We start from the raw sequence: 13,917 nt of genomic DNA, 5'->3' as shown, positions 1-13,917 counted from the left end.
TGACATCCACTGGGGGTTCGTGGGGGGGGGGGATAAAGTTAGGGAACTCCCTGCTGTAGAGTCCTGGCGAAACACTCTCTTTGCCCTCGTCGCTTCCCGTGATTCTATTAATTATTCAGAATAAATGCTTCATGATAGAATGATTTTCGCTTATACATCGTCATGTTTGACGTTTTATCCCTAATTTTCGACACTGTATCCAAAATTGTCGACATTTTGTCTCGAAATGTTATCTCATATGTATACATAATTGAAATTTCGACGGGTTATGAAAGAAAAATATTGTTGACTTTATTGTTCATTATTTTTTTGGTAGCACGGACAGTCAATATCCATGACGCCTGAGCTATAGGAGCATGGGCTATGGGATATTCGGGACGAACAGATGTTTGTCAAGAAAACGTACCAACACCTCCCCCCCCCCATGCAAACACCCCCACCCAGTCGTAGAACCGTGGTGACGACCAATAACAGTAATAGATACTGTCTCCAAGTCCCTTGTCTTTCCAAGAGTACATACTAACGCCGGAGTGTGACAAATTTAACACAAAATTTGTGCATCTGCAGCTGAGCCATTACTACAACACGTTATAATGAAGAGTATGTTTCAGTAGTATTTGGTGGCGAGAGAAGAGGAACGTTAAAAATACAACAAGTTGGGTTGTCTTAGAGTAAGATTCAACAGTTCAATTCAAGAAACAAATGATGTTGCCGATACTAAATTTGAGCCAGTGTTCGCTTTGACCTACCTTATGATCAAATAATCAGCACGGATGAAACAAATTTGTCTCTTTTTTATCATAACCGTATGCAGGAACTATCAACTAATAGCTAGTTAAAGCGAATGACTGCGGCATAGTTTAGTTCCATTAACTGCAATCATATTTTGACATGGCCTACCGGCAGAGTCAGTTTTGTCCCTTCAATTCTGTGTAATTTAACGATAAAACACAAATTGTTGCTCATATTACTGATATTATGTAGGGCACCTCGGCGAAATAAAAAACCTTTAATAAACAAACTAGTTCAACCCCCTCTCCCCTGGCCCAATTATACCCCCCCCCCCCTTTCTGGACGGAAACAATGGTCGCTTCGTAGTAATATTGCCGATTCACACTAGAGGACGAATGTTTACTTCACGATAAAGTGCTGGCTTTAACGGACACTACAATCTGTCTTCAGAGCTTACTTTATAGGCTAAGCCTCATCACTTTTGGCCCCAGATTTTTTTTAAGTTACTTCTAGACAGTCGGAGAGTTAAATTTCCCTGGTTAAATTAGACAATTAAATGTTTCAGAGAGGAAAACAGTATGTTGAGTGTGGTAGTAAAATGCTTGCTGAAGTTAGAGTATGAGTGACCAATTGTTTGATTATCTAGCCATATTTGCGACCAATAGCGATGATCTTTAAGGACCCTCCATTCTCTGTAAGCTTATCTATACATCGCCTAATCACTGCTGACACGAGACGCTATCCCTTAATCCGGGACAGGTCCGTAAATGTACGGCTGTGATCTTGGGGGACCACAGGTAAACACTGTGGAATATCGTCAACCAAATCCTGTACATATCCCTCCCCCACATAGGCTTGAACGAAATATTTTTCGACCTGACAATCTTAATCTTCGTAACCACAGTCTATGGATTGATATGTCAACAATTAATAGACCACCCAGGCCTAAATACTGGCTAGTCAAAACCCAGGTCACGGACAATTTACTGTAAACTCCTTCCGCAAAGGAAAATTTGATAGTCATAATATTCAACAATTTTTGATAATATTTTGCTATTTTTTCCGAACACATGGTGGCCACCTTTATTCCTCCAAGGTCAATGTGCTAATCAGAAGCCAATTCAATGGAGAGGTTGGTTTACACTGCTACAAATGGTAGTTTTGCGCCCTCGTCGTTGGGGGTTGGGGTAAACTATGTGACCTTTAGCCCCGAAATAATAGCAAAATGAATATTCGATGACTCGGTGAGTGTCTTAACTGTTTAATGTTTAGACAGCTTCATAAAGAGGGAAAATGAAATTACAGGATTTGATTTGAAAGATAAACTTTAATATTTCTATGATTTCCACAGCCATTTGCCACACTCTGATGAAACCATAAATGAATATTGACAGAATTACAAAGTGAAGCCTAAATATGCATTATTTGTTACGTTAGTTAAAGGAAGGGACGCGGTTTGAATTTCCCTGTATGCATGGTTATAGACACAGAACTGGTTGAACCCATGGCGACCCCCTGGTTATGATTCATACAGTATAGACTACCCATATACATAATGTGAAAGATTCTTACAGATTGATCCTGTGAAGGATTCTTACAATCTTACAGATTGATACTGTGAAGGATTCTTACAGATTGATACTGTGAAGGATTCTTACAGATTGATCCAGTGAAGGATTCTTACAGATTGATACTGTGAATGGTTCTTACAGATTGACACTGTGAAGGATTCTTACAGATTGACACTGTGAAGGATTCTTACAGATTGATACTGTGAATGGTTCTTACAGATTGATACTGTTAATGGTTCTTACAGATTGATACTGTTAATGGTTCTTACAGATTGATACTGTGAAGGATTCTTACAGATTGATACTGTGAAATATTCTTAGGGATTGATACTGTGAAGGATTCTTACAGATTGATACTGTGAATGGTTCTTACAGATTGATACTGTGAAGGATTCTTACAGATTGATACTGTGAAGGATTCTTACAGATTGATACTGTGAAGGATTCTTACAGATTGATACTGTGAATGGTTCTTACAGATTGATACTGTGAAGGATTCTTACAGATTGATACTGTGAAATATTCTTAGGGATTGATACTGTGAAGGATTCTTACAGATTGATACATTAACAACATTCTCGGAACACATGACTGTTCGTATACGACCGTCAACCCGTTTCATGATGATCTTTGAAGTTGATGAATTTGGAGCAGAAAAGGAGATAAATCAAAACTACAGTATTAAATGTTTTCCCGAAAGGTAATTTGGGCGGTATTGAAGAAATTAGCGTGCATATAGACTCCGGAATTGTGACCCGATTAATTCGCAGATGACATTACAGGGGTTCTACCTGTACCGCATAAGATTTGTCACGGGGGTTCTACTCGCATTGTGTTAGGTTGGCATGTAATATACATTTGTGAGTAGACAAATGAGAACTTTACTTCAGAAAAGGCCTACATAAAAAGGAAATGTGTTCCTTATACGCCATCTGCCAAACAAGCAGTTATTTTCTTATAGATATATACATCCAATTTTGTTTTTCATTTAAAGCCATCTAACGTTACCCATATCAACATAATGGACTAACCTACAACGCTTTCGGTACATGGATTATTGTATATGTGGTTAACAATTTCTGTATCAAACACAACATATTTTAACATTGAAGGATATGTTAAATACATAATATTATCAACATTTACTAATTTTAATAGTACCAAGTACAATTTTAATACTCCTTTGATAATTTTATCCTAACTGCTATTTTTTTCTTCTTCTCACGTTGACAAGCAGTGCTGGCCCTATGTTTTTAGTAATAGCAAACTTTCTGAGGAATGACCGTCTGGCCTCCGCTGGTCAAAGGATTTGTACCAATGAAGCTTTCGGCTTTGAGTACAGTGTTTCTGCATGTTGCCGTGTTAGACAAATCTAACCGTAATAGTATGAGCGTTTTTCAGTAGAGGCATATTGGCTAGGCTATGTAGGAAGAATATATGTAGTTAGTGGAATAACTATAGGAAATGATTTAAGGGAGACAAGTAACGATAAGGGAGGAAATAACGCGTTTGGAAGTTAAGGAAACTAACATACTATTTTCAAGGGAGGAGACTGTTTGTTCTGGTGTAGGCTCTGACGGCATATTTTCTTTGTAGAGTAAGCTAAAGAAAGTTGTGTGAGTGTATATAACTTGTATAATATCTTCCAACATAGCCTCCGAGTCCCAGAAATATGTTACTTTCTTTCACTTAAAATCTACTTAATCATAAATGACATTTACTACAGTTGCTTCACTACCTTAATAAACGCTTGCCACATAGCCTAGCCAATGTGCTTTCTCTCTTTCCTCCCTTGAAAAACGTTAGTTTCCTCCCCTTAAAAACGTTACTTTCCTCCTCTATGGTTAAGGGGAGGAAACTAACGTTTTCTTCCGGGGAGGAAACTAACGGGTCCAGAAACTAACGGGAGCTGTAATTACCGACTATGCGATCAGTGGTATAGTCGCTGCTGACATTGCAATCCCCCCCCCCCCCCCCCCCGCTTTCCATCTCTCCACCTCTCTCTCTCTCTCAATGAGCTTAGATGATGATGAATTTGCATCAGAAATGAGATAAATGAAACGACACGAGATTAAATATTACTTTTATACATTCCATTTAACTGATGATATTGCTCAATCGATTATTCTACGATGAAAGAAATGCTGCACACATTTATAAAGATGAGTAAACTACGTAGAAATGATTTGTTCTGTCACACTTTCAACAGTGACAATCGTCATCTTTCTATACAGTGATGACAGTATATATCCTGTGTTTTTGCTGTTTATTTATAACACTACGAACCCAGATTAGAAATGCAAGCAGAGGGTCATACAACATTTTCTATATAATATGTTTGAATAATGGTACCGTACATTACATCGATGCGCGCCAAGTCAAGCACATTTCCCTATATCCGGTGTTCGCTCGCTCTTCCACTAAACGGCTCAATATTAAAGCAGCATATAACCCGATAATATATACTTATTGATGTATTCTTGACATATGCACTAGGGCCAGGATGGCTGTTACATCACTACTGGAGACACTTCTCACGTTATAAACAAAAAGATATATTAAGTACAATTATAGTGATGGTGATACCTATCGCAGCTTGCTGAGCTACAAATTCTTCCACCGACGTTCTGACAAACTGTCCTTGTTCTTGAAGACTGCTTCCAGATTCTGGAAAGAGCCTTTCCTTCCCAGTCCAACCCCATTTATTGTGTCAAACCATAGTAAGGGGTGTACACCCCCCCCCTTTTTTTCAGCCTCAAACAATGATGCGATTGTACTTTTTTAACACTTGCGTTAGACCTAATTATACACCTATAATTTATTGTCTACATATGCCTCAGAATACACCATTTAGCATCAAATATTCTGATGTTTCTTTAGAGGAGGTGTGTCTTCTCCAGCTTCGCCCCCCTCCACCCCTCCACCTCTCCACCCTTACACACCTGTTCAATTAATTACACTGTAACGTCAGTTCGCCCGGATCTCGTCCATATACAGTATTAAGCCATCTGTGGTATGTATGATCTCGGTATACTCCTTTAACTGGTGTAAGCTGTACTCAAGAGCTTTTGAAGTTTATTAAATCAATGTCATATAATGTTTAATCCACTTTACCGGTTAATCAGATAATGTGATATGCAAGCCACGGATCTGGTAGTCGTAGTCTTTATATGTTTAAAGGGATTGATATGTCTCAGTAATTATTGGTGTCTGAAGGATTCACTTTGTCGGCTCATTGGGGAATAGAATAATTTCATAATATTTAGCTTTGCGTGCGTGCCAGATGAAAAAAAATAGCATATTTAGGAGAGTTAATAAAATTGTCTCCTTGACAGTGAGTTAGCATTTTTCTTTTCTTTAAAATAAATTAATCCTTCTGACCAAAAGTAGGAGATGCATGGATTTGAGAGTCAACTTCTCGTGACCTTTATATTTTCTTCCAGTTACCATGTATTTGTTGTAGACCGCCTGCGAATTTCAAGATAACAGATTTGTAAAGTAGAGTTTACCCACAGCATGATAAAGTTGACTGCCATCCTTGATTAGGTCGGTTATTAGTTTACCAAGAAATTATGTGCAGATCAACTAAAAGTATTATATGTAAATTGTAAATATTTCAAGAAATGACATGTACAACGTCAAAGTTTGTCAAACTCAATGAGGGAATAATCACTCTATGTTACGTCATCATTGCGTCATCCGTTAGTTTGTTGTTGGTTAGTACAATGCATGTTCTCTTAAATCTGCATGTTTGGGTATGTACTTTGGGTTGTACCTTTTGGTCATTCTGATTAGACCACGTGATATTTTAACACAATTGGAAACGCTACAATCATAGTATGTAAGTTATACAGCCATTCGATATACTTAAACTTAATACTTAACGGTTGACTCAAACCAAGGAAATTTTGTGTTTCGCAAATTGAACGTATAGGCTATTATTTTGTTTCAGTTGCAAACCTTAAGTTATATTCCGATGCGGTTTTGGTTCACCAAAAGGAACAACCTTGCTTTTACGTACCTGTTTTCCCTTTGGCGGTCGTGTATCACCAGCCTATAACACCTTCAACACAAACTTCACCCAGAATCGTCGCTGCCGAGGGCACGTTCGACTAAATCGAACGTCCCCCGCCCCCAACCCCACTTACTTTTGCGAAAAACCCTATTCATAAAGTGTTCCTTTTATAAGAACGACACCTTTTCCCGATTTTTTTTCAATAACAAGGAAATACACTTCTGTTATTTAAAAGTGCCCGTTATTGACAATTCCATAAATTACTTAAAAAGTGCCTTATTAGTGATAAACATTCAAATACAGGAATTTGTGGTACGCATACTAGGGATGCACCGGATATCCGGTCCGGCCGGACTATCCGGCCGGATAGTGAGAAATTATCCGGTTCCGGTTCCGGCCGGATTTTGAAAAATATCCGGCCGGATCTTTTTCAAAATCTGGCCTGAATTATTCCTTGAAAAGGTGTTGGTATTAACTTAAATCAATGTAAACTATTATAAAAAATTAATAAAAACATTCAAAGTAAGGAAAAATTAGGTTTAACATGTTTAATTTAATTTTCTCAATGGTCTGACCCACTGTTTCTAAAGATCAACCAAAATAATACAACTACTGTAATAATATGAAGCTGTATATAACAAATACAGTGAAATCATTTCTTGCAGCCTTCATCAGTTTAATATTGTGCAGTTAAAATAGACCATTCATATACTTATCAGTCAAAATACTGTTCCATTGAATCTTTACTTTCCCATTATTGTTGGCATTCATGTTTTCTCTGAATTTTTATGTGTGAAACAATCTCTTATATGGTCAGAGAGAAACACTTGCATGAAATGAAATGTCCAAAATCCAAACATGTGCATTAGGACCTTAAGTCAAAACAATGGATCTTTTTGTGGACCACTACAGTCCATTTCCTGTCTAGAAAGCTGTCAATTGTTACTTATTGTTTGTGGTCATGGCAATATGCAAATTGTAATCTTTGCACTTTTATAAATAGATGAAGCAATGGACCAGAAGAGTTTCCACCAAATGGGGTGCCAGTCACAGAAAAACAGTGTCTAATTTTCTCACAGAAAGAGATATCTCTTGTCACCATGAAAGTTCCTAAAAGTTCATGAAAAACCTAAATCATTAAGTGTTCTAATGAACATTCAATTCCATTTTAAAGGATAGATAAAAGATAGATGAGAATTTTCTTCCACTTCTGGAAAGGTACAATGCTTTTTCTTTTTTTTTACAGATAATATTGCAGTGTAAAAATTTGTTACCAAATAATGAATAATGAAAGACAATTCTAAATCCTGATAGTAGTGTTACTACAACAATTAAATAATCTTTTTATTCAGTATAAAGTATGAGATTTGTGAAATGTAGCTTCCCGTTTTAAAACAAACTTCATAGGTAGTATGCAGTATTTTTCCAGCAAACAAATTTACATACTGTATCAAGCTTCAAGCTTGTCAACAATTATATTGCAGTTATTTTATTACAGAATGTAGATTACACCACTTCAAGTCATATTTAATCTCATAAATGGGGTCTTAATTTCACCTTCTTTATAATATGCATATACCTCACCTAAGATTTGCTCCTTGTTTCATACTTCTACTTCTTATTAATGATTTTCTTTTGTGTAATGAAAAAATCCGGTTCCGGCCGGATTTCATGTACTATCCGGCAAAATCCGGTTCCGGCCGGATCCAAAAATTTGGATCCGGTGCATCCCTAAAGCATACCCATGGAGATGATCATCAATTTTGTGGGCGAGTATCGCGGCCACTTTGTTGTTTTCCCCGTTGAAGTTACATGTCTCACTGTCCTTCTAAGTTTGTGCCCCCTCCCACCCCCTCCTACCCCTCCCACCCCATCTCCTCCCAGGTTAAACGTCTTCCTCCACACCTGAATATTCTTTTAATTGTAATGTGCATGTTATAAACCATGTATATTAAAATACATCACTTGGAAGGGGGGGGGGGGGGTTGTTCGAAGAGATCTGTCAGTGAATTTTACCAATTTCTAAATCAGTCGAGTCAAGCTTGGCAATCATTCAACATAGACGTTATTCACTGCCAGCTACATCCGCAAGGTATTTCCGCCCTGAGGCAAGCGGATCCTCAGCCCTTCACAGTGACCACGATTTTTCTTGAACTAACAATGAGAACTCTCGCAGATTACTTAGAATTCCAGCATAACAACACTGGCTGGGTCTTATACAACCATAGTGAGGTTTTATTTGTTAAGTTGATTGTTAGCTATAATTTTCCTGTGATGTGTACTTGCTTTCACGAGTTCCCCAAATATGGTTTATACATATATATTACAAAAATCCCTAGTGTTACATGTACAGTACACATAACATATATGTGCGGCAACAACTTAAACAGTCGAAACTTCTTCAATGTTGTTTCAAAAGTTGCAAATTAAAGAACGTTTGTGCAACTAAGCACCCTCCAGTTTCCAAACATTTCTCAAATGGGAAAGGACACCCCTCCTCTTAGACCACTGCCCTGCACGACATGCCATCATATCCTATCCCCCTCCCCTCCCCTCCCCTCCCCTCCCCTCCCCTCCCCTCCCCTCCCCTCCCCTCCCCTCCCCATTGCTATAAAAGAGATGGTTGTGCCCCTATCGCGCAATAGTACATGAAGAGGACCAGTGGCGTAGGAAGGTACTTTTGAGTGTGGGGGGGGGGGCTGAAGACTGATGGCCGGCCTGGGGGAGAGGTCTAAGGGGGTGTCCCCCTCCCCTTTGGAAATTTTTTGCATTTCCAGGTGGCCTCAGATGCAATTTGGTGCAATATAGCACACTTCAAAACCCACTCCATTTTGTAAATAATTTTGCATTTTCACCTGGCCTTAGATGCAATTTGGTGCTCCAAATGAGACTTTTTTTTCTGCCAAAATGTTCTGAGTAAAATGACGAATGTTGTTATCATTTATTGAGAAATGAAAAAGGGGCTTTCTGACTTGCGAAGCGGGGGGGGGGGCGGAATGATACTTCCGCCCCCCATATTTTTCACTGGGGGCTACGGTTCCTACGCCCTTGAAGAGGGCACAATAACGTCAGAAATTTTACTTTTTCAGAATAAAGGTTTTGCTTGGCGTGACCTACATATTAGTGTACAATCCTCCCCAAGAAACACCATAAATGGCAGAGTGTGGCGGCGTCACCTTCGAGTAAAACATAAAGAGGTCAAAGGTTACGAATCTCCCGATATGATTCATATCATCTAGAAACACATGTTCGCGTTTACCAACTGTATATAGACGCTTTTGCCGTTTCGTCGAAAATGGCGACGTAAATTCGATCAAACTATATATTTTACGATTATATATCTCATAAATGTAGAGGTTGTTAAGAACAAGCCGAGTGTCGTAAAAATGTTCAGCGGTGGGTATTATGCAGTCAAGAGAATTTTACTTTTCTCACGGGAAGCCGAGCCAACGACCAAGATGGAAAGACGTTAGTAATGATGAGACGATGGTTGCTTCGACATTTCGGGAAAGTAGTATCGATATATATGTTTTTCTTTATACTGACCATAGGCGTAGGAGGCGGGGGGTGGCTGCAGCCCCAAACCAAATATTTTTATGAAAATTCGGTCAATATGATGAGAATATTTCGGGCACCTACTGAAAGAAAAATAAATCGCAATGCGTTTTTCAATGGTTAAACTTTTATTATTATTATCATTATTATAGTAACGACTTCCCGAAAAATTATAACCAATATGGAAAGGGTAACAACACGGCAAATGATTGTATGTAATTGGCATGCGATGTAATAACCGATGCATGCCTATATGATATGTACATTAACATGTTAACGCACGCGGATTGGGCGAAAAATGTTGGTTATATTTTTCGCGCAAGTCGTAACAGCCCCCCCCCCCTTCCCCCAAATCAAATTGGGCTCTTGCGGACCCTTCGAATTACAATTAATCTTGCTGATAGTTATAAACCATGGCTTTGTCCATTCATAAGGAGTGGGATGAATATCGTCACTTTGTCTAAAGGGGGGGGGCGGGGAGGTGGGGGTCAAATTCGGCAGCTGCAGGTAGCTCCTAACTTTTTTATTGCAGGTTGAATCTCGCAGACATTTCATTCTTTCTTTCTTTCTTTATTTTGCTCGGGGTATCTGAATAAACACCGCCTTTCTGCCCCTGTTTTTATTGTGATTACATCAAATTTTATCTGCCAGACTGTTACGTATATTTAAGTTTCAAAAATATTAGGACGGCCAATGATGCAAGAAGTACTATAATGTACTATAAGTCATTTGTGGCCAAAAGACGAGTGAGAATAAAACTAAATCATAGCCGGGAAAAATGTGCCGCCCTCTATCGCTTACATAACATCCAGCGTCATGTGGCTCTGATATCATCCGATTACATATTCTCGTATTCAGCGCCATTTGTTTTGGGTGATCGAGGGCTTAATTCGAAATTAAATTATGGTGAAAGTCGATCATTCCATTTTGGTTTTCTCAAATCACACAGACTATATAATCATGTTATTTGGGTTGGTGTCTCCTTCAAACCTTGCTCGAATCACGCACATGTAATGCAGATACAGTTTTCTATATACAAATAGTGTAGTTTTCTCGTTTCCAGCTTTTGCTTAGTTCTTTCATTTTCTGTTTTTTGTGCAGCTGCAATCTACAAATGGAATTACAAGTAATTACGTTTTCTGAATCAGGAATACGTCTCAAGCGGAATTGACTGAACGATATTTCCACTGCGAGTTATTTTCGGCCGTTATGAAAATTGTCTCTCTCTTAATTAATTTTATTTTCAATTAATAGTTAAAAGATGCGTGTTAAAGATAATATTAAAAAAAAACAATGGTATTGACTGTGAGTGGTCGCAATGACAACTTTCAAACGTGGGAAAATATATTATCTGATTATTGAAAATACAGGAAAAGTAAAGGCATCTACATAGCTTACGTTTTTTTTTCAGATTCAGATGTCTGTTCTCTCGATTCTGAAAGTTTCTACAAATGCGGATAAATAATGTATATTGTGGTTACATTGGTAACATTCCAGAATCTAAGTTTGTGGAATATATATATTTAGGTATTTTTCACTTTTTTAAATTACCATGCTCATCACTGACTAACCACGAGTCTCTGGTATCTCTCTGCCAAGATGAAATCATTAGTGGCAGTCCAGTAATTAACCGCTATATAAGTTACAGTTGATAATAAACAGTTCCAATTCTACTTGCATATAACTTACCTTATGCAGTGTTTACCGATATTAGTGTTACATATATTGTAATTACCTGTCTCTTAGTCGTCCGTCGGTATCTGTGTATGTTCATATCATTTTGTTAGATCACGACGGAGAGGTTTGGCCGGAGGTATTGGAATATTCAACCGCAAGGATTCCCTACTGGGGCAGCTATAAATGGGCCACGGGTGTCCGTGACGGTGCGCAAGCCTATACTGCGGTGATGTGCAATGCAGCAATCTCACGTAATCTTGTACGACTGTATCTTATAGTTGCCTTTCATGTGGTTCCTTAAAGCAGTAAGGTAATGATGGTCAGCTTCAGTTCGTTTTGGGCAATCTTTGCCGTGCGTCAGTTCTTGCCATAAGCAAACCAGAAATGATCGGTTACTTTATAGTGTTGTAGTATTCAAAAAGTACTCGGTATACTCCAGAAAGGAAGGACTAGAATATTACAGATGTTTTTCATGCAAGTACCCGGTACTCGCACTTGAATAAAGTATTCTGATGCTAAACTACTCGTATTCGTACTCGATTTAAATTACTTGATACTCAGTACGAGTACTTCACGAGTCCTAATAAAAAAGTTGTGTAAAATGAACGTTACCTCAGAAAGACAAATGCTACTTCCGGCCCATATGACATTTCATTTGTACTGTCGGTACTCCATACAACGTTAATATACCTGTGATGAGCGTTGCTAACATATAGAACAAGTATAGAAGCATGGTTGCAGTGTTACTGTTAGTCTGACAGTAAGTCGTACACGTCAGGAAGCTGCTTGCTGCCGTTTTGTCATTCCAAAAATATCAAAAACTGTGGTGAGCAATAAAAAAGGTCCGAGCATTGCCGTTACATTCCACTGTTTTACGGATCATTCGCAATGACAACCAGTGAGCAATTTCACTTTCATACTGAATAAATCAAAGTACTCGGATGAAAAAGTACTTGGATGAAAAGGTACCCGTATACTCGGATTCTAAACTGCTGTACTCGGAAATTTGTTCTAAGTATAGTTGGATTCTAAAAAGCAGGACTCTAGCTAACTATGTTACTTCACACTAGAAACCTCAAGTATACCATGCTCGCTCTGCTATACTGTGTTTTATGAAGAATATAAGAAGAAAGCAGTGGGCAGGTTTAATGTCCTTGGTTAGTAACTCACATTATTTATAATTCCTCATTAAATAATTTGTGTAACCTATTAGCATCATAGGCTACTATACCTGTCCTACGGGACACCTTTCAGTCATAAAATTATTGTTGTACGATTCAGTAATGTTACCGGTATGTACGACTTTACCCTGGAAATACGAGAATAATTTAATAGAGACAAATTACCGACTGGGTTTTAGATATTGATGTAACCAATGGTGCTATACTTTAACGTCAAATTATAGTCTCAATAGGCCTGTCTCTCGTTAATCCTCGAGAATGAACCCTTTGGGATGAACTCTGGTGACTGACAAGATGCCATAGTTACACGTCTTTTAGCTCAGTGAGATGGCGAACATACCAACTCCATCAGGGGTGATGTAGGCCTATATATAGTCCTATATAATTATATCAAAGTAACCTTAGGCTAGACCTACAATATAACCAAAGGTCGTCGTGGGCTAGATCGAGAGCATATATGTACATAGTTTCAACTACACTGAAAGTGGAATACATATCGTACAATGAAAACTCATCCCCCCTTCCCCTCCCCCTCCCCGGGTAAGAACGATTCATTGCTTGCTGTAGTACATTTGCCAACGAGCCATTCCTCGTCTGTTACTTTGGCAAAAATGACGTAACGTTTTTCTCGGGGTATTGCAGGTCAATTCAGCTTATTGTAATATAACTTGTGGTGTTCCTCAGGGATCTATTCTAGGACCGCTCCTTTTTCTCATTTATATCAATGATCTCCCTAATTGTTCAAATATTCTTAAATTTTGTCTTTTTGCTGATGACACTAGCATACTATTTAAGAATAATGATTTGAATGCATATAATCGTATTTTAAATAATGAACTTTCTGCTATTGCAGATTGGTTCTGTGCTAATAAGTTGTCTCTTAATGTCAATAAAACTAACTTCATAGTTTTTCACACTTACCACTCCACCAAACCCAAACTAAAACTTATCTTGAACAATACAACTATACATGAAACAAAAAACGTTATGTTCCTTGGAGTTCAACTTGACCCACTCTTAAGCTGGAAAACCCACATTGATTATATTTGTACTAAAGTGTCTAAGACGATTGACATTCTTTATAAAATTAGGTTTCAGGTTCCTCATCAGGTATTATTATCCCTTTATTATACATTGGTTTATCCTCATCTTTCGTACTGTAATATTCTCTGGGGCAATGCGCATA

This window comes from Apostichopus japonicus, chromosome 5, assembly GCF_037975245.1.
Source record: "Apostichopus japonicus isolate 1M-3 chromosome 5, ASM3797524v1, whole genome shotgun sequence".
In the NCBI taxonomy this organism is placed as follows: Eukaryota; Metazoa; Echinodermata; class Holothuroidea; order Aspidochirotida; family Stichopodidae; genus Apostichopus; species Apostichopus japonicus.
The sequence above is the reverse complement of the archived record's forward strand: the minus strand, read 5'-3'. Positions refer to the sequence as shown.